Source organism: Bombus terrestris, chromosome 11 (genome assembly GCF_910591885.1).
Source record: "Bombus terrestris chromosome 11, iyBomTerr1.2, whole genome shotgun sequence".
Classification (NCBI taxonomy): Eukaryota; Metazoa; Arthropoda; class Insecta; order Hymenoptera; family Apidae; genus Bombus; species Bombus terrestris.
In genome coordinates, this window is record NC_063279.1 from 13,053,814 (window position 1) to 13,079,094 (window position 25,281).

A 25,281-nucleotide genomic window follows, 5' to 3' on the forward strand; every position below is an offset into this window, starting at 1 on the left:
TCCCACCCTTTCTTCGCGGACAACTCGAAAATCTCCAAGGTTGCTCGATTGACCAGCGGTCCCTCGTGTTTCACCATGCTGTTGGAACAATATTTCAAACCTCTTTCTTAATACAGGAGAATGTACTCGTAAGTTAAACTTTACTGCTAGGTCCTATGATAAGCTTTGGATCTTTGATCGTTGATGCCTCTTTTTATCTACCGATGAATGATTTATGCTACTGTTTGGATGACTGGTACAATTTGTTCGAAATGTATTTGATTATTGATATATTTTCAAAATTATGATAGGAGAATACTTTTCTACTGTTGATTTTTTATCTCTTAACCATAACTGTGATCGGGTATTCCGCTTTGTAGTTTGCAAGTTCGACGTAGTTTATGCGTGCTTGCTTTTGGATTTCATAAGTTATTCTTTAATTTTATATAGTAGATACATTGCAATATATATACATTCTTACTACTTCTTTATTTCAACTAGTATCGTTTCTTCCGAGTATTACGATTGTTCGTGGTCAATGTTTTTTTATTTTAAGGGAAGTTTTTTCAAGCAGCGGTGGGATGATGGTAATCGTGAACACGTTCTAGATTCTTTGGATGCTTCGAGGGTATATGATTATTTAGAGAATACTTCCAATAGTGATGGTGGCGTTCTCCGGATGTATTAGGGAATTTCTATATAGAAGGAATTTCGTGATGATGGAAGAGTTATTCGTGATTTAGGAAAACGGAGAATTTTATTGTTGCTTTCTATTTCAATTTAACGTCTTATGTTCTGAATTATATGTCTACGGAAAGAAAAAGTGAAATATTAGTTGATATTAACAAAAACAATGAGAAATAAATATTAACTACACATGACTGTATATATAAACTATAAATGACAATTTGCAAGACAAAAATTCAAAGTAAATGGAATAAATTCTTATTTCCAAATCCATGGGAGAAGCCACTAACAATATCGATGGGTTTCATATCATAACGAAACGGCAAAATCGAACGCAGACATTCCAGCCCAGAGACGTTTCACCATCGAAGGTTGTCTTTCGGCCTTCTTACTTCTCTATATCCTTCTTCCTTCTTTCGTCTTTGCCTCACCCACCGGTATAGCTAGGGGAATGAAATAAATTCCGCGTTTCTGAGAAATTGGAGAGCCCCAAGGGTAGAAGACATTTTCTCTGGACCACTCCCCCCTCCGGGAAACTCCTTATTCCACGTCATCTGCTTTTCAATCAAGGTCGGGTATCGACTCAACTGAGATGAGAAGGTGAGCCTCCACCTCTTCTTGTAGACCATAGAAGGTCTCGGGCCACCTTGCCTCTAGGTTACAGATAAGTTGATATCATCCTCGTAACATCGTCGCTTCGGCGACCTTGCGCCTTCCAAGCTCTTTTTTAATCTCCGGATTGAAAGAACCGTGAGTTATGATGTTGACCGTTACATCGAATGGCTGCCATTTTCAATGGTATCACACGATCGGATACGAGTCAGAACGTTTATTGTTTTGGAAATTGACAGAATATAACGATTCTGCAAAGTGTTTCTTATTCATTGAGATAGAAATGCAGTTACACGTATTTAATTATTTTTATCATATTGTCTTAATTGTAATTAGGTATATATGTGTAACATGTTGAAGGTTGGTAACCTAAGCGTTAATATTCTCCATTGTAAACATAAAATCGTACATTCTTCTGTGTGACGCTCTACGTACGAACATATTCGATATTCTAATCAAAACGAAGTTACGTATTCAAGCTGCATTTTCCAGTAACTGGTTGTAGAGTGTGAGAAAGGGAGAGAATAAAATATTATTCGAGCGGAGTAACGTTTTGTCGCGTTCGTTCGTAGATACAAGTTCCGCGATTTCGCCAGAGGCGCGATAAGTTGAAGTTTCTCCTTTTTATTCCTCACAGGACCGAGTTTCTTCGCAAGTTTATACTTTCTCCACCTTCTTTTCACTACCCAGACAACCCTTGTTTCTACCACAATTTTAGTTCAGTTGGCCGCCAGTCACGCATAACAAATGATCCTCTTCCTCGATCGGTGCTGCTTCCTTCTTTTTCCCTTTCCTTCAAACTTTTCCTCCCTTTCGTTGCTTTCCATTCGTTTCGAAACTGTAAGTATGCCAGTATAGTGAATTACGAACGAAGAGGACATTGTCGAACATGACCGAGCAAATTCGATAATTCGAGCTTGACGAGTCGTTTGTAATGAAAACTTTCTGAGACTATGTTCACGTATTATGAATATTACTCGAACTATGTAAGGTAAGTTTTAGATTTTGTTTCATTGCGATGCTTTTCCAAATGAAAATAGGATCAGTAGCGTAGAGAATTTTTTAGAAGCCATGTACACGATTGCAAAGATATTATAAACGAAAAAGCTGCTAGTTTTATTTGTAACAATCAGTTAGTTATAATTACCCTAAACCGTAGTGATTTGAATTTTATTTGAATAAAATAAACCTTATCACGTGTATTTGATCTACGTAAATATAAGTCACATTTAGAAAGCTTTCACAAATCTGACGATACACGTAAAATAAAGTAAGGAATAAAAGGGATCTCGATGGGGAATCTGTAACATAAATTTTTCATAGAAACGAGCCCAGGGAGATAGGCGCGCCTTACATGCGCACCGTTGTTAGGCGTGAAGAATAATGTTTGGTTCGTGTGATGCGTGTGATGAGGAAAATTCTGACCGTGATCGCACGGTGAAGAGTAAACCAGGTTGGGTCACGTACGGTCTTTATGCGAGGAGCCACTTACCGCTTCCTTTGAAATCACCGGGCCTGTCAAAAGAAGAAACCCCGCAAATTCTATCGAAAAAAAAAGGGCAAGATGGTAACGCGTCTTTTCACGGCGATGTGCCTTGCCACCAGCTAAAGGATCCTCTAAGCGTAAAATCCATACTTAACCGTTTTAAGAAGATCCACCCGGTTTATCTATAATCTTCGATTCACGTGTGATATTCTTTTCTGCCTCTTGTGAAATATTTATTATCCATTTTCTGATAGAAAATGATAAGTTGTAAGTTACAAGTTCTACTAATTTTAGAATTTTAGGAATTCGAATTTTCCGAAAGCGGAATTATTGAATTAAGCAAAGTGCCAACCACGAAGATCTTAATGCAAAAATATTTTACGCAATAAATAATTTCCTATATTTAATTTAATATAACTTTCTTCTATACTTTATAAAGATTAAGAATACGGAAGAAACAAACAGCCATTGTACTAGAAACAGTTATTACGCAAGATATATTTCCACATCTTCTTTTCTGCAGACAAATACGTTTGCAAATAATTTGCAAAACAAGCGGCAGAAAAGAACAACTCGTTGAAGAATCTATAGAGAACAGTGTGGAGGAAAAGAGTATCCCGTGGTTGCAAATAGAAGAGCTGGCGGAGGAGCGTAACTGGGCGGACGATTTTACGAGGTTTTTATGCTTCACTCCGTGCAAGGCATGTGTCCGCTATCGCGAAGTGATCTTTGTTTTACATTCGCACGGCCACAACTGCTGTTTTAGCGGTCGCGACTGACGTTTGCCTGCAATTCTTTCACCTACTGCTTGCTCGTTGCTGGAAAGAAAATGAGAGCCAACCAGATAAATTGCCGGGAAATTGCATTCTTTGTACATATCACGAATTTAGTCTTGTCGTCCATTTTCCTGCCACTGTGAATTCACTTCTATTAGCAAACACTTACCGAAAATATTGCCTTAAAGTTGTATTAGTAATGTTATTTTTTATTGTGTTGATAATTTCATGTGTATTGAATTATATTAATAATTTGTAGATCTCACTACTTTTAACGCGATTCGATGTGTAGAAAGGGTTTAATATAACGTATCTGGAAAAGGGAATAACGTGACGAATCCAAAATATGAAAAATTTGTTAGAAATGAACCAGGTGGATTTTTTTAAATGGCCCGCGATAAAGTTTAAATTTAAGATTTAAGTGTTCTATAGGAGACATACAATCTTAGTGTATAAACCAAAGACAAGATAGTCACATTTTTTAACAAGTGTATAAATTGTATTATTTTTCAAATATGTGTCCAAGTTCGATTAACACGACGTTCGATGAATAAGATGTATACTTTTGTTAAAAGCTACATCGAATACACCGATTTTTATCAATCCAACCATATCTAAACCCTACTTCTTCATAATCCTCGATTTAAATTGTATATCTCTGCTGTATTCAATCGAGAAGCGTTGAAGTAGACATCGAATCATACGCACAGATGCGTGCAACGAAAGACTCGGGAGATTCACGCAGATTAACAGTTCCGGTGTTAGGCAAAGCAGTCCCATCACATCAATCGTATTCCCGGGGTTATCGTCGAGATTACGGCTGCTTCCGTGGTAGCTCCTTCGTCAAGCGTTGCTTCAGGATGCCATTCCGTTTAAACCAAACGATAGCCATGGACAAGCTACACGTAGACACCGGATATCTCTTCAAACGATCACCGTCGAAACACGCACGTAACCATTGTGTTTAAGATTTTTGTCGATTGCTACGCACGACATCCTGACCGAGACAGTATATAGCCGATGGAAGACAATAATTAAACATTAGAATGCCGTGACAATTGATAGAAAGAGAAAGGGAGAGGGAGAGAGAGAGGGAGAGGGAGAGAGAGAGAGAGATGGTCGCGTGACATTGTATTGCGTGACTTGACGCGAGCATCAAGCTGACCAAGTGGATACGGGGCCACGACCCCGTCATTATCGGTGAATCGTGTTAAACTGACATAAACTACCCTGCAAAGCCTCGAAATGTGCTAACTGGACGTGAAATCTTCTCTTTTTTCTTTGAATTAGCGTCAAGAGCAAGACGTTAAGACGTCATCTTGAAAATGCTGTGGATTTAGATATTTTGAATTTGCAATGAAAATTAGATATTATAAGCGACGATGGTGTTTCGGTTAATGTTTTGATTTTGATGCCTCTTATTTATAATTTGTGACCAGGATAGTTGGAAAGTTAAAAAGTCTTGCAAAGGTAGATATCTGTGAAAATCATATTATACCGGATCCTTCTTAGCGGTCAAAGATTCGCTCAGATCAGTCTCTTAAAATCTAGGATTTTACCGAATCATTCGTATTAACCCCTTCCCGTACTTTAGGGAGTCAGACTCACGATGAAGATTTTGGCCTAAACATGAATATTGCGAGTCTGACTCGCTAAAGTACGGGAAGGAGTTAAACCATCGGAAACAATCAAATCTCGTCACAGTTTCTTTCATTTTTATTCGTTCACTCGGGTAAAACGTCGTTTTCCAAGTACACTGAAATGATATAGCTCGTTGTAATTCCGTACGAACTCAATTAAACGCTCGTCCTCCATGGCCCTTTTCCACTATCGACCGCGATCTAACAAACCGTCGCCATTTAGTCAATAGATTTTCATTCGATTTGACCGAATCGCCTACTGTGAATACTTCCATTGAATTTACGCGTAAACGATTTTGACCGGTGCCTGACGTGATCTGATCGAAGTGATTCAAGCTTCATGTTCATATTCTACAATTTGAAGTAAATCTTGGGTGTTGAACGTATGAAAATAGACATAATATGCAAAAATACACAGAATGCATATAAATATAGAAATACTATAAAACATTCAAAATGAAGTACAGAATCTTAGGTCACAAAAACATTTGAATTTACATAAAAATCAGCGGTTACTACATACGAATAATATTTAGACTCTACGAAACAAACCTTCGATTTCAGACTAATCGTCATTCCTGCTCGTGAGCAGTTAAAGGACACGAGATAGGAAAATGGCTTGGAAAAAAAGGAACGAGCGACGTCGTCGGTTCGACCGTGCGAAGGACGCGTCGTTACTCTTCATCTGGGGAATGGCCTTTAATAGCGATGACGGTAAAATATCGCGGCAGGATTTCACGGTTGGGCCACGGGACCTCGCCAAGAGGGAGGCGGTGCCCGGCTATTATTTCGTCGGCCGCTTGACAAACGATTACGCGAGCGCCACTTTCGCGGAAACTAAGAAAACACTCTCGCTAAATCATAAGGAGCCATTACCAGTGGCGCTGGCCGTCTCGAATAATGCACGGATACGATGTGGAAGGTTCAAGGACCAGCGCGAGGGGGTTCGTTTACCCTTTTCCCCGTGACCTTTTCTACCCACGATTTGTCAAGTTCAAAGGATCGTGGCCCGGTGTTTATCTTCCACCTAATGTTCCCTCTTTTTCCGCGTGCTGATACCTCGTCTCGATGAATTTTTCAGAGGGAGGAAATAGATCGACGCGAGCAGTAAATGGAGTAAATGTCCAACCCCGAAATCCTGAACATCGTAACGCACTCACAGAGACTAGGATAGAATCACATTTGTCCACGGTGTGTTAATGAAGAACGTTCGTCTAGATAACAGTGTGAGAAAGAACGCGCAGAAAGAAGAAGAAGCATATGGGGAATCCGTAGCAAACAATATACTTCAGATTCCAGTTCTGTTACTTCTTAATTTATCAGATAAACTGTGTAACCAAAGTTGTATTTATTAGATGTTTTCCTAATGAACATAAAACAATAGAAACAGAACTCAACAGTTTAAGCAAAGTACTATTAAAATAAAGTCTTTTTTCTTCCAGCTCATCGACTAATTATAATTATATACGGTAAATAATATTATCCTTAACAATTAGGATAATTTCGTGATGCTATTAAATAAAGAATGATCAAGTTCTCCGAATCTATGGCCAGTGCTAACGAAATTACAGAACGTGGATATATAACGCACATAATATGTTCATAAAATTTTCTACAGGTGTTCGAATATTTTGTATATTATACGGTACAATTTCTCACGTGACGCTCACGTGTCGTCGAGCGTTAATACGATACTCTACCAATGCAAACTATACTATGCATAACATAAAAAAAAATTATTGTATTTATTCATATTTTTCTAGAAGGAGGGAGTAATTTACTCACTGACGTGATACGCCCATTAAGTTCTACGTAAGAGACTAAAACAGCGGAACACGATAACCAAGCGTGACATTAATCGTCTGCGATTATCATCATCAAATTCCTTCTCGTGTATATCGGCCCTCAACCTGACCCATTCTTACTTTTGTATTCCACTTGTATTTTATCGTTCGTGTCCAGCAACGAAGCGTTCGTACGTATTCACTTGCACCTTTGTCATGAATTTCCAACGTGCTCGCGCTGTTCGCCAAGGTTTTACGATAGTCGGTTGGTAGCTCGCAGAAAGCTACGATCCTTTGAACGACTATGAGCTACCTTAAATTCCAACAACACGGCCGGCAATTTTCCTCGGCCATTGATGACCTACTTCCACTTCCAACCGGCCATACTTTCCCACTTTTCTAAAATATTCGTACCGTAACTCTGAACGAACATTTTCTCTTTCTCTCCCTTCCACTTTTTTTCTTTTTTTTTTTTTTTTTTTTGTATAAGTTTCTCAACCGGTGGAGCTTCGAATTCGACTGACACAGGAAGTCATAAAAGGATTTCATTTTTAGAGGGAAAAGGTTTTGATACCTTTGATACTTTTTTATTTATTTCATGAACTTATTCTTGGCAAGATGGGAAGGTTTTTAATTAGCATTCGTGACTGTTTAATCGCGACACAGATTTTGTTGTCAAGCGGTTTGTTAACTCAAAAAGCAAAGCTAAGCAATAAAAATAGCGAATGTTGGACGTACGATTCTTTATTCATTTCGAACAAATATCGATTTCCTTTATTACTGTCTAGTAATCTTACAGAGGAAGATTTAGCAGTCAAATCTATCAGTTTACGTTTCGTTCTTTATACACGTATTTCGATACTGTGATAGAAGTATTTTCCGTTAATAGGTCTGAATATATATTGTACATTTTTAGATCATAATCGTATCTTACTACATGTAATACTATTAACACACATAATATTATCTTCATAAAAAGTTTGTATAAATGTTCAAATTCTCTTTCGTGACTCTTTCGTACGTAAAATCTTCTGACTGACTGTGTTCTTCGTTATTGAAATAGGATCTCACTTTGCGATGGACACGTGCTTTTAACAAGCTGTATAGTAAGTACAACTCGTTCCTTTTTCCAAACTTTTTTCCCTGTAATCGAGAACACTCTATTTCATCGGAAAATGCATGGTTAAAGTAATCCTTGACCTTTTTCCTCTGTTCATACCGTTTCTTTCACGTGCAATCGGTCCTTCTACATTTTTTGCCATTCGTTTCAAGAATTCCCATTTCCCGATCGCTAGTCAAGAGTAGAAATGACACTGTTACGCGGGACGATGTCTTTGAGGAGAAAGAAATCAAACGATCTCTGCCAGCCAGTTCTTTTTCTCTGTATTCAACCGCGCGGAATTAATCAATGGAGCTGTAATGCGTTCTTTGATGTTTTTCTCTCGGCGTGTATAATCTGAAAACTTTACGACCGACTAAATTTAGTCGGTCGAGCTCGAATTAGCCGCGAATTAAAAGCGACCTACTTGCAGCTGAGTAACCGTATTCACTATACGTCTTGAAAGATCGCTGTATTTGTAATTATTAACCTTTGGAAGGGTAATCGTGTCGCGTGCACCATTACGTTCCGTGAAAGTTATCGAAGCGTCGATGATTGAACTATGTAAATGAATTTAATCGAGAAATCTTCGACGCTCAACACTGGGACGCTTGATTAACGAAAGATTGAAATTTTATTCATTCGCGGTAGTGAGGTCAAATTATAAAACGCAAAAAGGCGCGAATTATATCTTTTATCGCTATTAATTTTATATTTATTAGGTGTATCTGGAACGGTTTGAAAGACTAAAGAAGAATTATACAAATGCTTTATCGTACGAGTAATCAATTACATTGTGTCACCCTTATAATTGTAATAAATATAGGAAAGCATTCATTTTTTAGGTGCAAAATATCACGAGAATATAATAATAGGCTTTGATCGCTTAACGAATGTAAATTTAGGAAATTTAAATTGCAATTGCATTCATTATAAAATTCATGTAGCAGTCTTCATTCGTACAATAAAAGAATCACACAATATGCTGAGACAAAACGTGGGACACGCGGAAACAAAGGGAATGATAAAACCTCGCTGAAACAGTAATTATGAGGCAACAATGTGCACGTGTATTATGAATTATATTCATACATACGAATTAATAACGGCGATAACGAATTCATTTCTGTAATTATCAATAAGGTTTGCGTGCCGTTCGTAATCTTGTTTTCGAATATATTACACACAGAAGAAATGAATGCGTGTAAAAATGATGCGAGTGAAATGAATGGAAATCAAAGCCTCCGCTTTCAAAACAAAACTAAATAATGCAGCTCAATTCCTTTTACAATTGTTGTAAAATAAAATAACCCGGTTCTTTATGTCTATTCTATGTGAATTTTTTTAGCTTTCATTGGCAGTGATCAATATTAATGATATCAAGAGAAAAAAGAAATACTATATTCAGTGATTACCAGCAAACTGAGTACTTTTTACTACTTTTTTTTTCAAATAAACGATATTCTGCATGAAGCTCGAAAAACCCTCAATGATGAACATTAATGCAAGCAAATACAGAAACATTACGATTAAAAGATGTTTCTCAAAGACGAACTATTTATAAACGACACAAAAAAAAAGAAAAAAAGAGAAGAGGAAGAAAGCGACGAAACAAGAGAGAACCGCTTGCAATTGAATCGAAATATTTAAATATTCGTTGGCACCTCGTTAAAATGCTTGAAAATTCAGTCTCCCGTCTGGCTGCAAGCCTTTGTGAAATATATTTATTTTCATCCGTTTCAACCGTTGTTTCTGAATCGTGCAAAAGGATATTACAGAGTCGTTTTATTTTCTCCCGTCGTATTAATCGGTGTGCTACTCAGAGATGGAACGGAGCAAAGGCAAGCCATTTTCCTAATTGGTCGACAAACAACTTCCGATAACCGCCGGAGCATTGTTCCAATTCTTCTTCTTTCGTAGCCGAAGAATGAACACAGCTTTTCGAGCGGCAAGAACAAATAAAATAAAGCGAGGAGGGTAAAGTAGGAGGGGGAGAACGACGAAACTAAGAAAGTCCGAGGATTAAAGAAGGAAAAAAAGATGGAGAGAATGTGCCTCGTTTTCGTCTGTCCGTCTAAGGGACAAACGATCGCGAACGTAAGTATAGATTCCCTTTTCTAATAACTTGTCGCGAAAGAATGTTCGACACGGAAAACGATTGAAGCTTTCCTGCCGGAAAATTTCTTCTTATATCCTACTGTGACGTACTTATTTGATAATTTAAAATAATTTAAATGTATGATTATCAAAGAGGACGTTTAATCTGTATTTCTCATGAATTGTAACGTATTTTGGATAATTTAAAATAATTTAGGATAAGAAAATGCACGATTGATTAATACTTATCGAGTAGCAATTAAAAAAGGAAAAAGAAATTATTAATATCTGATCTGTGGATTTTGATGAGAGATAATGATTTTTAGGTAATTAGTAATTAAATTAAATTATATTTTCTAATATTTCTTCTTCGATCATGACACTCTTCATATAAAATTATAAAATAAGAATGGTTTGGTACTTGGTTCATATATTTTCACGAAAAATCTGATTGTCCAATTTGTTCGCTGTCCAATTTGATTTATTAACACGGTTTCGCTCAACTTCCCTGAATATACTACAGGGAAAATCGGAAAGACAAAAGATGGAAAGAGGATTTATTACAGTTGGTTAATTCAACCGCTTGGTTTTCCATAATTTTAATAGAAAAATTGTGTTGCTAGTTGCCGGAACAAAGTGCTGGCATGGTAGAATGCCGATTATCGGGGCGCAGCTTATCCGAAATTTCCATTATACGGAAATCTGTTTATGCAGCACAGAAAATTCCCCGGAATTAACTGCAATGGGAATACACGCAGATGCAGTAGTTGACATAGTCGTTCCTGAGAATCTACGAAACGAGGAATTTGCTCTGACGTCTACACTTGTTGGAAAATTCTTTTCACGAGATATAGAATACAATTTTGTTGTTTGGAACCTTGTCCTCGTTGGAAAAGACGCGATAAAATTATGTTTTATCATTGTATTTTGTGCCTGCGAAATTTTCTCGTTACCATCTCTCCTTGTTGAATTTTAGCAATTTTCAAATATTGGCGCCAATATCTTTAAAACTCGTTCAAAAACCCCCAATACTATAAGAACACAGTATATTAATGTCTTTATTAGTATCTCTCGAGTAAGTACCGTAATTTGTTACTTACGCACATTAGAGAAAAAGGCAAGAAACATTGGCTGATTTTGTGTTCATTGTAATGTTCTATTAGAATTTTGAATTAATTATAATATTTTACTAAAATTGAGATATGTCGAGTACCACGATCAAAAGATTATTTATCTTGCTCTAAATAAATACTTCTTGAAAATCAACCTGAGATAACATTTGCTTATCATTAGTATGAGTTATGTTACGTACGTTTATGCATCTCTTTTAGGAGTATCGCTACTCTGTTTAATACTTTATACACATATATCATTACGATTCATCTTTAATAAAATATCGTGATATCAGAATGTTGTATTTTGAACAGAAGCTACAATTTGACAGTTCTTTCACGCTAGCTATTAATTTAGAGTAAATATTGCATGCAATTATGTATATCATTAAAAATTATGACGACTTTTATTCATACAACTATCTCTCCATTTTTACAATTAGAAATTAATTACGTTAAGTTTCCTAGAAATGATCGTGAAAATTACAAAATCAGAATTATGTATTATTTTATATCTTTAAGTAAAAATTTTGTAAACGTATCCTTATGAAAGAAAAACTTGCAATATAATTCATTCCTGAAAAATAGATAAAAGATAATTTATTCGCATATAAAAAAAAAAACAAATAAATAAATAAAGATCCGTGGAAGATTTCATTGAATTTTTTCTACTTCGTGTCAAATCCTTTCTAGTCTGTGTAAATCTAACTAAGAATATTTGAATCACAATAATTTAAAAAATTTCGTAATATGACATTTAAATATGACGGTGCTTAATAAATGAAATTTATTGGTAGAAATAATCGTACTCCCGAGGAGGATTGAACGTGCTCATTTGCACCGTGAAAATTAAATACCTACTCGACAAACAATGTGTGCCATTGCATGCGACTTTTTTTATTCCAACGTATTCTTCCTTTTACGGCGAACATTTATTCTACTTATTTTGAACGTAACACATACCGCGTGTAAAACAACGAAATTTCGCATTTTACTTTACCAACGAAAAATAGACTAGCATTTAATTCTTTGATTTATAATTACATTTTTTGTGCCTATCATTTTCGCTTTATTCTTTAAACTGTTAAACCTTCACGAAATACATAATCTTTTTCATATAAAATAATTTTTTAATATTTTGTTACTGATGATTCGGGTATTGTACCAAATTCAACTTCCAAAAAAATAATATATCATACGCATTAAGCTAATACTTGTGAAAATTTTATATTTTTAATAAATACGATGATAGAACGTAGAATTTTGATATATTTTACGTAAGCGTATTTCGCAACAAAGTTTCTGTAAAGAAAAATAAAAAAAGCTATGTGTTCACAAATTGCGGTTACAAACTAGGTCGACGGGCAGGTTTACGTACACATTTCCACAGATGAAGTTCCAACTATTCTGTCAGTCGCGCAGCGTTTAAAATTGCACATTGTATGACACGAAAAGTGCGGATTTATTTTTCGCAACCGCGCCACTCTCGCGACTCATTCGGGCCGGACTAAACTATAGCGCGCAGAGTGCTTTGCATTATGCTAACGCTAACATTTTCCTTTTGCTCGTGTAAACTCGTTTCTCAATGAAAGTCTCCATCCTCTGCGTAATGCGTTTCTAGAATATGATGGTACAGTCGTATAGCAATTAAAACCATGTCAATTTTCCTACACCTTTAGTTTTTCTCGTGTATATCCTTTTTATAATTTGACTCATTGTTTTATAATCCGAGGATTTCATTTCTTACAATAAGCTTTCTAATTTCGAGGGCAATATAAAAAAATTTCAACCGGTTTATTTCTTTCATACTGTACACATTATGCGCGATGAATCATCCATTTATTAGACGTTACACTAGTAGTTAAAAGAAAATGAAATATCCAAACCTTAATGACTTTTAACTTCATCACTTCCATATCAATCTCTTCTTCTATTAAAATGTCACGACGAAACGAATAGAAAATAATTCTAAGAATAAAACAGAATGGATAAAGGATATGGTGATTTCTTGGTGGCCAGAGGAGCACCGCGTGCGGTCACATGGAGCCACGTGACATCCGGCGGCAGAAACGAGACGCCTCACCCACCTTCATTATTATGTGCGTAACGTTCAATGAGAAAACGTTTCTGTACACGCCCACGTGCACGCTAGGGTCTGATCGCACTTGCCGTGTGAATAAAACGCGTCATTTGGTCGCGAGAGAGTTAATTCTACGTTGCTACTTCCATCTACGAACAGCGACTTTGAAACGACGCTGTTTTCGTCGCGGAAGCATGCTGGCCCATAGCAAGCGACTGCAGTTTAGTTTAATGGCCACGCACGTCGCCCACACGCATCGTCTTTCATTCTGACCACCACGAAATCGATGTCTATCCTGACATATTAATTGGTCCTTTTTTTGAAGGGCCGGATGAAACGTAATTCATAAATCAACCATTGAATTATGTTTCTAGTCAATTTCATCCTGCTTGAAAATGAAATACAGTAGTTATTCTCGTGTAGCTAACAGAAAATTGTTCCTGCCACTGTACAACGCCATTTGGAAAATAATAATGAAAGTGAAATACTTTTTAAGGAAATAATGCCGAAAGAAAAGTTTGCACATAAAGAACATACAAGTTCTGGAGCTAAAGAAAAATCGACAAAGAAACTGTACCAGCACCTGTAATATTAGGTTGTCCGAAAAGTGTCTTTCTTTTACAGACACGTCTTTTATAACGACGCATCTTTATACAAACATGAAACCTAATCTGTCAAACTTTGTGATCTTTATCTTAATAAAACAAAATGAATCATACGTAGTTACGATACGATAAATTAATATAAAACGAAAAATTCCATTATGAAACGAAAGAAACTTTTCGGACGACCTAATAATTGAGGAAATTAATTTTTTAAATTATCAGGAAGCGATAATACCGATATTATACGCGTCAATGGTTATTTATATATATCTACTACTTCCTGTAGGTGAGTCAAAGCTTCGGGGTGTGCGTAAGAGCGTTCATAAAACCGCTGTCAGTCATCGTTAGCGAGGAACCAGAACCAATATTGCGACTCCATTGTTGCCTCGTTAAGGCAATTGTTTATTATATTAACCAGCCAATATGCTACGATCTCAGCTTGTATTATCTCCCATACGTCTTACGCGAAGACGCGTTTCTTCCTTATAAAATAAGATTTAATATAGTAAAGGAGGGACGTCTACGCAACGAATGACGATTATGACGTTGATCAATACTACTGGCTTCATTTTACTACTGCCACACTGGTAGAAGTTAATAATTATCTGTTTTTTTTTCTCCTTTTATAGTGTTCGATCTTTTGTCTCACAGATATCGACTAATGTAATCGATTTTATTTTTATCGTTTTTCACTGTATTGTATGGTGTAATCTATCATCGTAAATAATTAATTTAAATGTAATAAAAAATTATGGGAAATTTGAAGATGCAAAATATTATATTATATATTATATTATTATATTATATAATATTATAATAGAATGCATATAATATGGAAAATTATATAAGGCATCCATAGCAGAGTATTCATTGTGTTTAGTAGATAAAACAATTTTCTACCTAGATTCTATTTTTCCAATCACTTCCACAAAAATCTGAATGTATAGATATACCCAATCTGATAATTATAATTAATATAATTAACATAGTTCGAACTAAATATGTAAAATTACATACACAGATCTATTCATATAATTATTCATTCATATTAATATTAAAAATATTTTATTTTGACTGAATGAGATAAGTATATTGTTTGGCTAGGAAATTTCTGTAACTTGAATTTCCAGACTACTAAACAGTATTCGTGTCATGGCACCGTCGAATAATTTACTGGTGACCTATGTTGCAATGCGAAGCACAACCCTTCATGACTACATAAATTATTAACTGCTGCTCGATATCTCTTACCGCAGATTTCTAATCTCCGAGCGAAGTAATTGCTCGCTCGCCCAACCAATTATTACGACTTGTTGATTGTTTCCGAAATTATGACGATAATTAATTACGTCAAACTTCCAACATGATATTAATGGGTATCGAGAATATTGTATTAGAACCCTTTGATTAATGAAGCGAAGACAATTATGACAAATTAGAAATTTTGAACGTAGAAAATTAATATCGGAAATAAAATATATTACATATATATAAGCAAAGAAAACTGAATGCAGCTTACTAGAATAAAACGAAACTACAAAAGATTGTATTTTTCTTAATTAGTGATATCTTCCAATTATAAAATACTTTAACACAGTATCTTGTTAAATAAATAGCTTTATATTATGTAAAATAAACAAGATGAATTTTCTTCAGGGTCTATTATTTGCATTTTTGATTATCAACATGCAGCCAATCTAATTATGGTCTAATTATCGGTCAACCGTGATTTATGTATATCATAATGTAGCAGCATTAATATAATAATAATTTTAACTTAATGAGTTCATTATAAAAAGCAGGTTGATAATAAACTTTGAATTACTAATTACACACTTTACGTACCTATCTACTTTAACAGGAAAATATTCTGTAATTTATTACATAGAGTAGATTACGTAAAGTACACTTTACTAATGTAATTCTCTAGATAATTAGCAGAACTGAACAAAAATTTACGACTCGTATATATCCCAAAAATATCTTCATTTTAACATATTTACGTTCAATATGTATATTCCTAATTCATGATAAAACAAAATTAATAGAAAGTTTATGAGATATGTTAATAAAAAGTGATTTTATTCGTCAATTTATCGAACAATTTTCTAGCTTTTTAACTTTTTTATTACTCCAGAGCTACTGTTTTATCAAGGGAAAAATTAGGAAGATTTAACGCTATTCAAATAGTGAGTCGAGTTCAACGATGAAGGTAAAAATAATTATTATATTCCGTGTGCATTAAACGAGCACAAATTGATGAGTTACCCGTCCATTGAGACGCATAAATTTTTCACGTTCTCGAAAAGCTATTAACGAAATAATTATATTTTTGATGATGTGTCAAAGACATCGCTCGCTGTCGGTAACACGTGCCACTTGCTCCGACATCAAAGTTATTTCAAATATGATAAAAGAATATTTTAAACGATATACCAAAGAAGCCATAACGAAAAATTCGCGGAAGTTTAATGAATTTACAATATCATCAATTTGATTTAATACGCTTTCGGAAACACTTGAAATACCCATACCTAAAATGTACAAGCACATTTCAAATTCGCAGTGTTCCACATTTTCAATCGAACATATTAACAAAGGAATTCAAATGTTCTAGTTAAATATTATTTTACGGATAAGTTTGCTGTGAATAAATAAAGTTTAATAAGGTCGTATTATTAATATCCTTCGCAAGAGCTTCATATTTTGTAATTACTATATTTCGTTAATTCACCTATTTTAAGTATAAAGAAAATGATTTTTTCAAGATATAAAGAAATTTCATCTTCCAGAGAAATATTATGTAGCTTTAAATAAACAGACACATTATCAGAATGTGTTTAAGTTTCTATTTCCTTAAGTTTCCATATTGTATATATATCTTCCTATTTATGTGTCTATTTAAGAGTTAAACTTATCTTTTGCTATATCCGTTTTCATTTCATAAAAGTTATTTCTTTTCCTACCATTTATTTTTAATTTTCCATAAAGTATTCTGAAACTACTTCACGTTTAAATAAAGCAGTTATTAAAATTCGCCTGGTATCACCCATAGAAACGTTTGACAACGAGAGAGGTTGGGAATAATCGTTCTTCGAATTGTCTTAGTGACGATACCTAGCGGAAGGAAAGAGGAGGGAAGTCAATCAATCGCTAATTAGTAGCCGATGGACAGGCATAACTTTATCAGCCGCCGAAACGCGCGCGATGTCCTCGCACCATCGCATCGTCTGCGATTCGAATGGATGCACGCAGCACACGTGCCGGCAATTAATAATCAATTCCAGCAGGAAGTGATGGTGATTGGACACGTACGATTCTGACAGTCTCTTTGTTCCTTATCGAGCGACCCGCAGAAATTTCTGCTCGAAAATGACGAGTCTCGATGCTCGTTTGCATTCGGACAATACGTGAGTCCGATAAAGGATATAATTTCTGATCAATATCCGAGAATAAATGATCGCTACTTTTCGTTATGTGATTTCTAATTAGAACTCCAGCTTTCGTATTATACGTAACCTAATTATTGAAAATATAGAATCTTAACAATTGAAAAATTCGAAATGGATATTTTTATGCAATATCTTTTTGTTGGTTATTATTTACGTCATTAGCTTTATCAGATATTTTTGATATATTATTAAAATTGAGTGAATGCACTCTATTTAGAATGCTATTAACATTTGAAACTTATATCACGACAATAAAAATTTTCTAACTAAGGAATCTGCGATATACTTCGAAATGGTAAAATACTTTGCAAAACTGTGTTAAGAAAAAAGACAGCAGAGCCAACTAAAACTAAGCAAGAAGATATTTAGCATAAATCTTCATACGATCAAGCGTTGATAAACGTGACAAAGTGCGTTTACGTCAAAACTGATTTGCGCGAAATAACACATGGTCAGCAAGGCATCATACCACGAATTTCTCCCATCACGACGTATCATTCGTAACAATAGCTCGTGGCCATTCCAAGTAGGATAATAGTTCGTGGGAAATTGAACGATCATAATAATTGTACATACTCTATATGACTGACGCTCAACGAATCAGTTAAATTACTAACGTTCTATTTCCATAGAAATATTCATAAACACAAAGATAATGGTTTGTTGCATATTTGTTGCATTAAATGTAATTTAACAGATCTAGCAAACGATCAGGATTTTTCGCTGATACAAGGTAACCACGTAAAAAATTTTACGAACTATTTGTATAATAATACTTATGAGCGAGATTATACGTCAAACGATACAATTAATACAATATATATAAAAAAGATAATAACAAGATTCGCGGATATTAATCTGCAAATTATGTACAATAATTTCTCATAAATGTAGGTAAGTCTCCATCATTCGCTCATTGTCAGCGCCTATTCGGCTTTCCATAGAAATTCCAGGTAATCTATGTTACTCATTTAGCTGTGCAAACATCCTCCTACTTGCACACATGCGTTATTGCGTAGACTATGCGTAACTTACCCGAATCGGAGTAAAGCAACGATGGTATTACAACGATGTGATTAGACGTAATCAAGTACATTGGCCCGTGTTTCGAAGAGGCCAGATAGAACTGTCCAGCGATACGAACATCGTCAAACAGCTAAGGGAATGCCTATTAAACGTGGCGATACATCATCCAGTAATTACACCGCTTGTAATTTCTCTCCGTGATCGCTGCGGGTCAAAGGTCTCCGTTCAATAGGATGATGAACGAAATCACTCAGTATCAACTACATCTGTCATTCTTCTTCTTCTTTTTTCATGTTATGCTCTCTCTTTGCAGCGCAACAAATCTTCTTACAATTACAATGTGCGTATAACAGATCGTTTCAACTAAATCACATTGAAATATCTTCTCATAGCCACCAAGTGATATAAAGATCGAAGTACCTTTTGCATTGGCATTCATGCACAACCAGTTTGCTTCATTTTTCATTAGATATTCGCTTGAAAGCAAGCTACTTGAAGTGAAACTTGACTCAGACTGATAAAACTTGAACTAGAATTAATTAGAATAAGAATTAAGAATAAATAAAGATTCTTGCATTAAAACTACTGAAACTGAAGGAAGTTAACGAAAGCGATAAAAATGAAATAGATATGCTGGAAACGATTCGTTGGGACGCACGAACGATTCAATAAAACATTGTTGCGATGATTTACTTTCCGCTGAAGAGACGAATATCCGTTTCCGGGTGAAATGAACGCGAGACAAGCAAAAATGCCGCGTAATAAACGTCTCGCGTTAAACACGTACGCCTATTTCATCCTGATGAATTATTGCCGCGTACCGTGTTACGGCCTGTAACGCGTAAGTCAACTACCAGATACACGTATTGGACATTACCACCGGTTGTTAAGGCGATGTTTATGACCGATTATCAAGTTACGCGGCTCACGATCGATTGTCGAAAATTCGTCACAATGGATTCAGGTTGGTCCTATATATGTATATACCTACGTTGACTCATGTAAATATTTGAACTCTTACCATAGACGATTTTTATGAACATATTTCATATAAAACATCTGAAAATTTCATTAGCACTTTAACGAGACACGATCGTTATGATTATATTGGTCTTATTGATGTTTGAAGTTAATCTAAAAATGTGTATGGAAATTATTAGATATTTATTAGAAACATATATTTAGTATATTAAAAATTTAGTACACTAGTATGTTTAAAAGCAATTTGTTTTACATATATATTTGTATAATTACAAAACTTGTTATTTATTATACTATATGTCAATTTTACCAGGAATTGCGTGAGGCAAGTGTATTTGAATGAAGTACACGATTGACAATAGAACGAAATGTTTCTTTTATTTGGAAAAAGTAGAAGAAATCGAGGCCTAATCATGGCATACTCGCGTAATTACAGGCCTTTCGTTCAGCACATTATAACTTCGAAGAAACTTTTAACAACCTTTTGAGCTATAAATCTCGTCGGATTAGTGTCCCAGTAAACGCCATGAGTTTGTTCGATACACTGAGAAGTTTATTAGCACGACGTAAACTTCCTGCAAACTACTGAACCGTTAAGGATAATCTTCAATTTATCGTAAATGATATTGTCGTGGCGTAGTATATTGATTAAGATCGAAGATCTCCACGGAAATCTGTGCTATCGGGAACAGATAACGATTATATGTATATCGTACATAATCAAATTAAAATTAAAAAATGTAATCGAAATTATTGCATATCAATAATTCTGATTGAAGCTTGATATTAAATTAATCTACGTATTGTAAAATATAACAATACCAAAAATAGCCATTTAACGACTCACGTTCCTCATAACTATTTTCTTAACAGTCACCCTTAATTAGGATTACCATAGAATTTAGATTATCGAGATTATAAGGCAACGTCCAGTCCGAATTATCCGTATTTTTACGTTTTTTTCCCAACTCGGCCTATTCAGCTTCTCAAACTCTTGCGTGCACAGCTTTGACCTCTCGGAGATTCCTCCGACGTTCCTCGGTTCTCAGAGCGAAAGGGTAAACTTCAGGGACGAAACTTCCGGAAGTCGGACTAGCTGAGTACACTGCAGGCTTCGAAGCAAATGCTCGACGGCTTTATCGGGAATCCCGCGAGTTGGAAAGGGACGAGGCGTACCGTCAGAGTACTCGACTTTCCCTCTTCCTCTCTTCCACCATCAACCCCCTCTTCCAGCAGCTCTGAACGCAGCAGTACGCTTCGAAACTCCTCAGACGACGGTCTCGATTGATTTTTGGTACCGGCCTCCTCGCTGAATTACGTACCGCCGCCGCTTGTGCAACGACTTATCGAATTTACGGGATCGCTCTGATGAATGACTGAACAGTGAACTCACCAGAAATCAACCGAGTCAGAACTTTTTCAGACTGTTTGATGTTTTGGTTACGAGCCACGAATTTTAATTACAAGGACAATGAAGTCGATCATTTTGGATTATCGATGATAGAAAGGAGGAAACTTAGCTCCGGACGAAGTCGCGAGCGACAATTAGTATTTCGTAAAATTATTCTTCCACGATATTGAATGTTATAAATTTCATGATATATTGAAAGATTCGAACTGAAACCTCCGACGCAATTTACTCTGCCCATTTTGTTTTATAGGTCATTCCCCAAGAAACTGCTCAGATCTTAAAGCTGCCAATTGGTAATCGAAACAAACGACAGGTAGCCTGTTAGGATTCTCATAACACGTTTGCCTTCTATTTTACACGTTGCGTATGCAGAGACACGCTATGTCATATAATATTGCCTCAATAACGCTAGCCAAGAGAGATGATCTGTGTGACGCCTGAGGGTTTATTACATCCCAGTCCACCAATATTGGCCACTGGTCGATCGCAGCAGCTTTCAGGAAAGCTAGAACGGGACGTGGAACATGGGAAAGAGAGAGGGAGAGAGAGGGAGAGAGAGAGAGAGGGAGAGAGAGAGAGAATCACCGGTTGGGAAAATTAAAAAGGGAACAAACGTCGTTCGTATAGTGATTCTATCACGATTTTTCGTTCATATTCGGGTAACACCCGATCCGAGTTTATACCAACTCCGTCTCAATAAACTACTGTTTCATAGCTCAACTAATTTTTCGTGAGTTAGTTTCCGATAGATAGTTGCGGTTCGATTTTCCCCGGATTGTTCTATACGCTTTTAGGAAACAACGAATTGCGATTTATTTTAAGAGAATCGAGGAGAACATTTTTGTGGCTGATGTCGTTTACCATTTTAATTGACGATCTGGGAAAACTGACTGTTTTCAAAATATTGTTTTCATGAAAGTTTCAGTTACGTTTTCTCTAAATTCGTTAATTTCCATCAAGATATTTTTGTTTCACTTGTATTCAAGTATAATAGATACAGTCCATAGAAAAAGATTAAATTATGTTCGATCAATCCTGCTATTAATAACATTGAAAATATCAATATAATCATATTAAAGTTTTCTTTTTCGCTAATATGTAATTGAATCTTGCATTCCTATTAAAATCCTGACAGCTCTTACAGTTTGAAATTACATCAAATTTGGGAGTACTCAATGTTTGTACAATTTAGGTTAGCGCGCCAGTGTATCGCCGTAAATCACTCTATAGCGCGAAATTAAATTTGCGAAAAAGATATATTCGTTTCGTACACGTTTCAATCCATAACTATGCTCAAATTACTATCTATTCGAAAAATATTGGAGAATTGCATGGTTAACGGATCAATTTTCAAGAGGAAACTATCAATGCGATTCGTTCTATTCGTTACTGTTAAAAGTTTACTATCACATACGTTCAACATTCTTTTTTGAATAAAAATGATCATGCGGAATTAAAGCGGTACATTTCCAAAAAAAAAAAAAAAAAATATATGCCAGGGAGTGTACGGTAGAAATGAAGTTTGATAATTAATTTCAGTTGCAGAATGCCAGACTCGGGATTCGATGAATCCCGTAAGACTTCTGTTATCGATATTTCAATGATAACGCCAATAAAGATTCTTTCTTATATATTATTTTCCTCTAGGGAAAAGAAATTTCCTCTCGAAGGAGTGAAGTAAAAATAAACCCTTTCGAAAAACGAAACTTAATACTCGAATAAAATTAGAGGGAAGCTAGACGAAACCGTATATTGTGCTTATCTCCATATCTATTTACAAAATATGACATTTTATTATAAAAAATGTAGGCTGCACCGAATTATTAAGTCTCTTGTATGTTCAAACGTTCCAATCTTACTTCTTTTTTTTTATTTATTTATTTATTTATTGTAATTCACAATTTGTCCAATTTGAACATTTGGTGGAATTGCAATCTTACTTCTGACGGATTTTAAAAGCATGTCATAGCATGTTGGTGATCACGCAACGATATATTAACAGTATCTATTGACATATTTAATTTCGAAAATTTTTACCGAGCATTTTCGTTTCTATCTTTAGTTAAAGTGATTTTGTTTTATCACTAATTTATAATTTATAATTTAATATCTATATTTAAACTTTCAAATTCTATTTTTGTTATCTTTTGATATATATTAATAACGCTGAAATAATTAATGTCGAATCACGTCGAGTCAATGAGATATTGAAATGGAAGAGAATAAGAAAAAAGATATATTAAACGGGTTATTCTCACGTGTTACACCTTGCGCACGCGGGAACCATCTGCTTCACACATATTACATTTCCACACGGGGAAACCATTTCTATTTTTCTCCTTTCTCAAATTACATGTATTATAAAATAGATATTAAAACGGATATATTACATATTATTATAAACTATGAAGATACACTTCGTGAGAGATAAAAATTCATTTAAAATAATATTTTTATTTTGCCTATACTAATCCCTTAATCTCTTAAATCAACGACGTTACTATAATAAAAATTATAAATATGTTGGTACAATGTTTCCATATACTATCAACTTCGTAATATTTCATACTTTTTGTTTTTCGACTTTGCAATTTGTTACAAATATAGAACAAACTGGTCTAAATATAATAGAGCAGCATTGTCGGATTATTTAAAATGTACCAGACGAAAAGAAAAGGAACAAAATGGAAATGAATATTGAAAACAAAATGACAGAAATAATTACGACATTATTTAGCAGTAATCTTTAAACAGTTATAGTGTAAAATTTTAATTATTTGAATCTAATCGACATGTTCCGAGATAATTTTTTGAATTAAACGTTTCTTAAGAGATAAGAATGAAATTAAAATACTGTTGGACATTAATTCTTCTGTTTGCAATTAAATCATTATATGAAATATCATTGAAAGACGCAGAATTTCATCTTCTAGAATTACAGTTAGAATGGCGGCCAGGAGCGTAATTTTCTTACCTGGAAATTACTGTCAGCAGACACTTCGTCACATTAATGCAGAAAATAGAAGATGTGGAATGTAACAAAGAAGCTTTTTCCGTCGGAGCAGGGAAGCTTTCAGGGAACAAAATTTCCACCGTCACTTTCTTACTCGACGAATCATAAATCTTGGCGGATTTTTCGAAGGTCACCGTCTACGTTCGATAGCGAGGACACATTTATCACGAACCACTTTCCATCGAACGATCGACACACAGTTCGAAATATATCCACGACGCTCGTACAATCATACAGATGCTAGTTTATGTACTTTTGAACTCTCTCTCTCTCTCTCTCTCCCTCCCCCTCTTCCTCTCTTTCTCTTTCTCTTAGTTTCGCTAAACTTTTGTACCTTTGAAACTTGCAGTCAACCAATGAGCAATCCTTCAAGGCCAAGGTTCGGATCACGTGACACGATTCTTAATAACTTTGGAGATTTTATTTTCGAATTAATTTATATTTTTATAGCTCTGGAATATTTATTTTAAACATTATTTTCTTTTCGTTTATCTGAATTGGAAATTTTGTTTATGTATTACGAAACATTAATTTTGGCATTTAACTTTTAAATTAAAATTTCACTGAATTTCCATTGAATTTGTCCAACTTTTAAATTTAACTTTGTTCAATTTTTTACTGAATTTTTCTTTAATTTAATCTCCAAATTTCGATTCTATTACGTTACTGCATATCTTCCTGATGATTTGATGTTATTCGATGATCTAAAAATATTTCGAAATCGTGTATATCAAGGATCCAGCTATAGAGAGCTCCGATAACATCGAGCAAAGTGCTTGGAAAACCAAGTGAAGGACGATGGAAAAGCAGGAGAGAACTCACGTGTTCGCCTGTCAATATGGCGGCGAGACGATACACTTGATGCGTAGTGTTTACTTGGTATCGTGTTATCGACCTTGAAGATTTTCCTCAACTCCTACGAAATTTCATCCAAAATCAACACGTACATATATCTTATACTTATATACCCGTTATAACAATCATTAATATTAAAATAGAAACAAATAAAATCCACTTTTAAATGTTACTTTTATCAAAATTCTTCTTTCATCTATTTATTCAATATGAATCACTCATTTGTATCGAGGACATCAAATGAAATAATGTCAATAAGGTTCACTTTCAGAAGTTAGTTTTACTGAATTCTTCTTGTAAATATTCATTCCGTAAGCATCACTTATTTATACGAAATGAATCATGCAGGACAAGGTCAACGATATCCACTTTTAATGCTTAACTTTACCAAAGTTTTTCGTCATCGATTTAGTTATTATTCATTCAACAATTAAACAAACCATATCGAAGCATCACTCATTTGTACGAATAGATCAGATACAACAATGTCAACAGAGTCCACTTTTAAAAGATCTTTATTAAAATCCTCGTAGCTCAATTATGCATTTAATAATTCAACAAACCATGTCGAAGTACCATCAACGAT

The 25,281-nt window shown here is 34.9% G+C and overlaps 1 protein-coding gene across 5 annotated transcripts in view; it reads right to left on the reverse strand.

Moving 5' to 3' along the window:
- Positions 1–25,281, reverse strand: part of LOC100642498 (teneurin-m) — a 653,003-nt gene that overhangs the window by 544,655 nt on the left and 83,067 nt on the right. The window contains exon 1 of one of the 5 annotated variants that reach the window (XM_048410159.1): positions 23,802–24,334. The exons of the other annotated variants lie outside the window; for them this stretch is intronic. The gene's annotated coding sequence lies outside the window, so the exon portion shown is untranslated. Of the gene's footprint in view, positions 1–23,801; positions 24,335–25,281 lie in introns of those variants that run through there. 5 annotated transcript variants of the gene reach the window in all.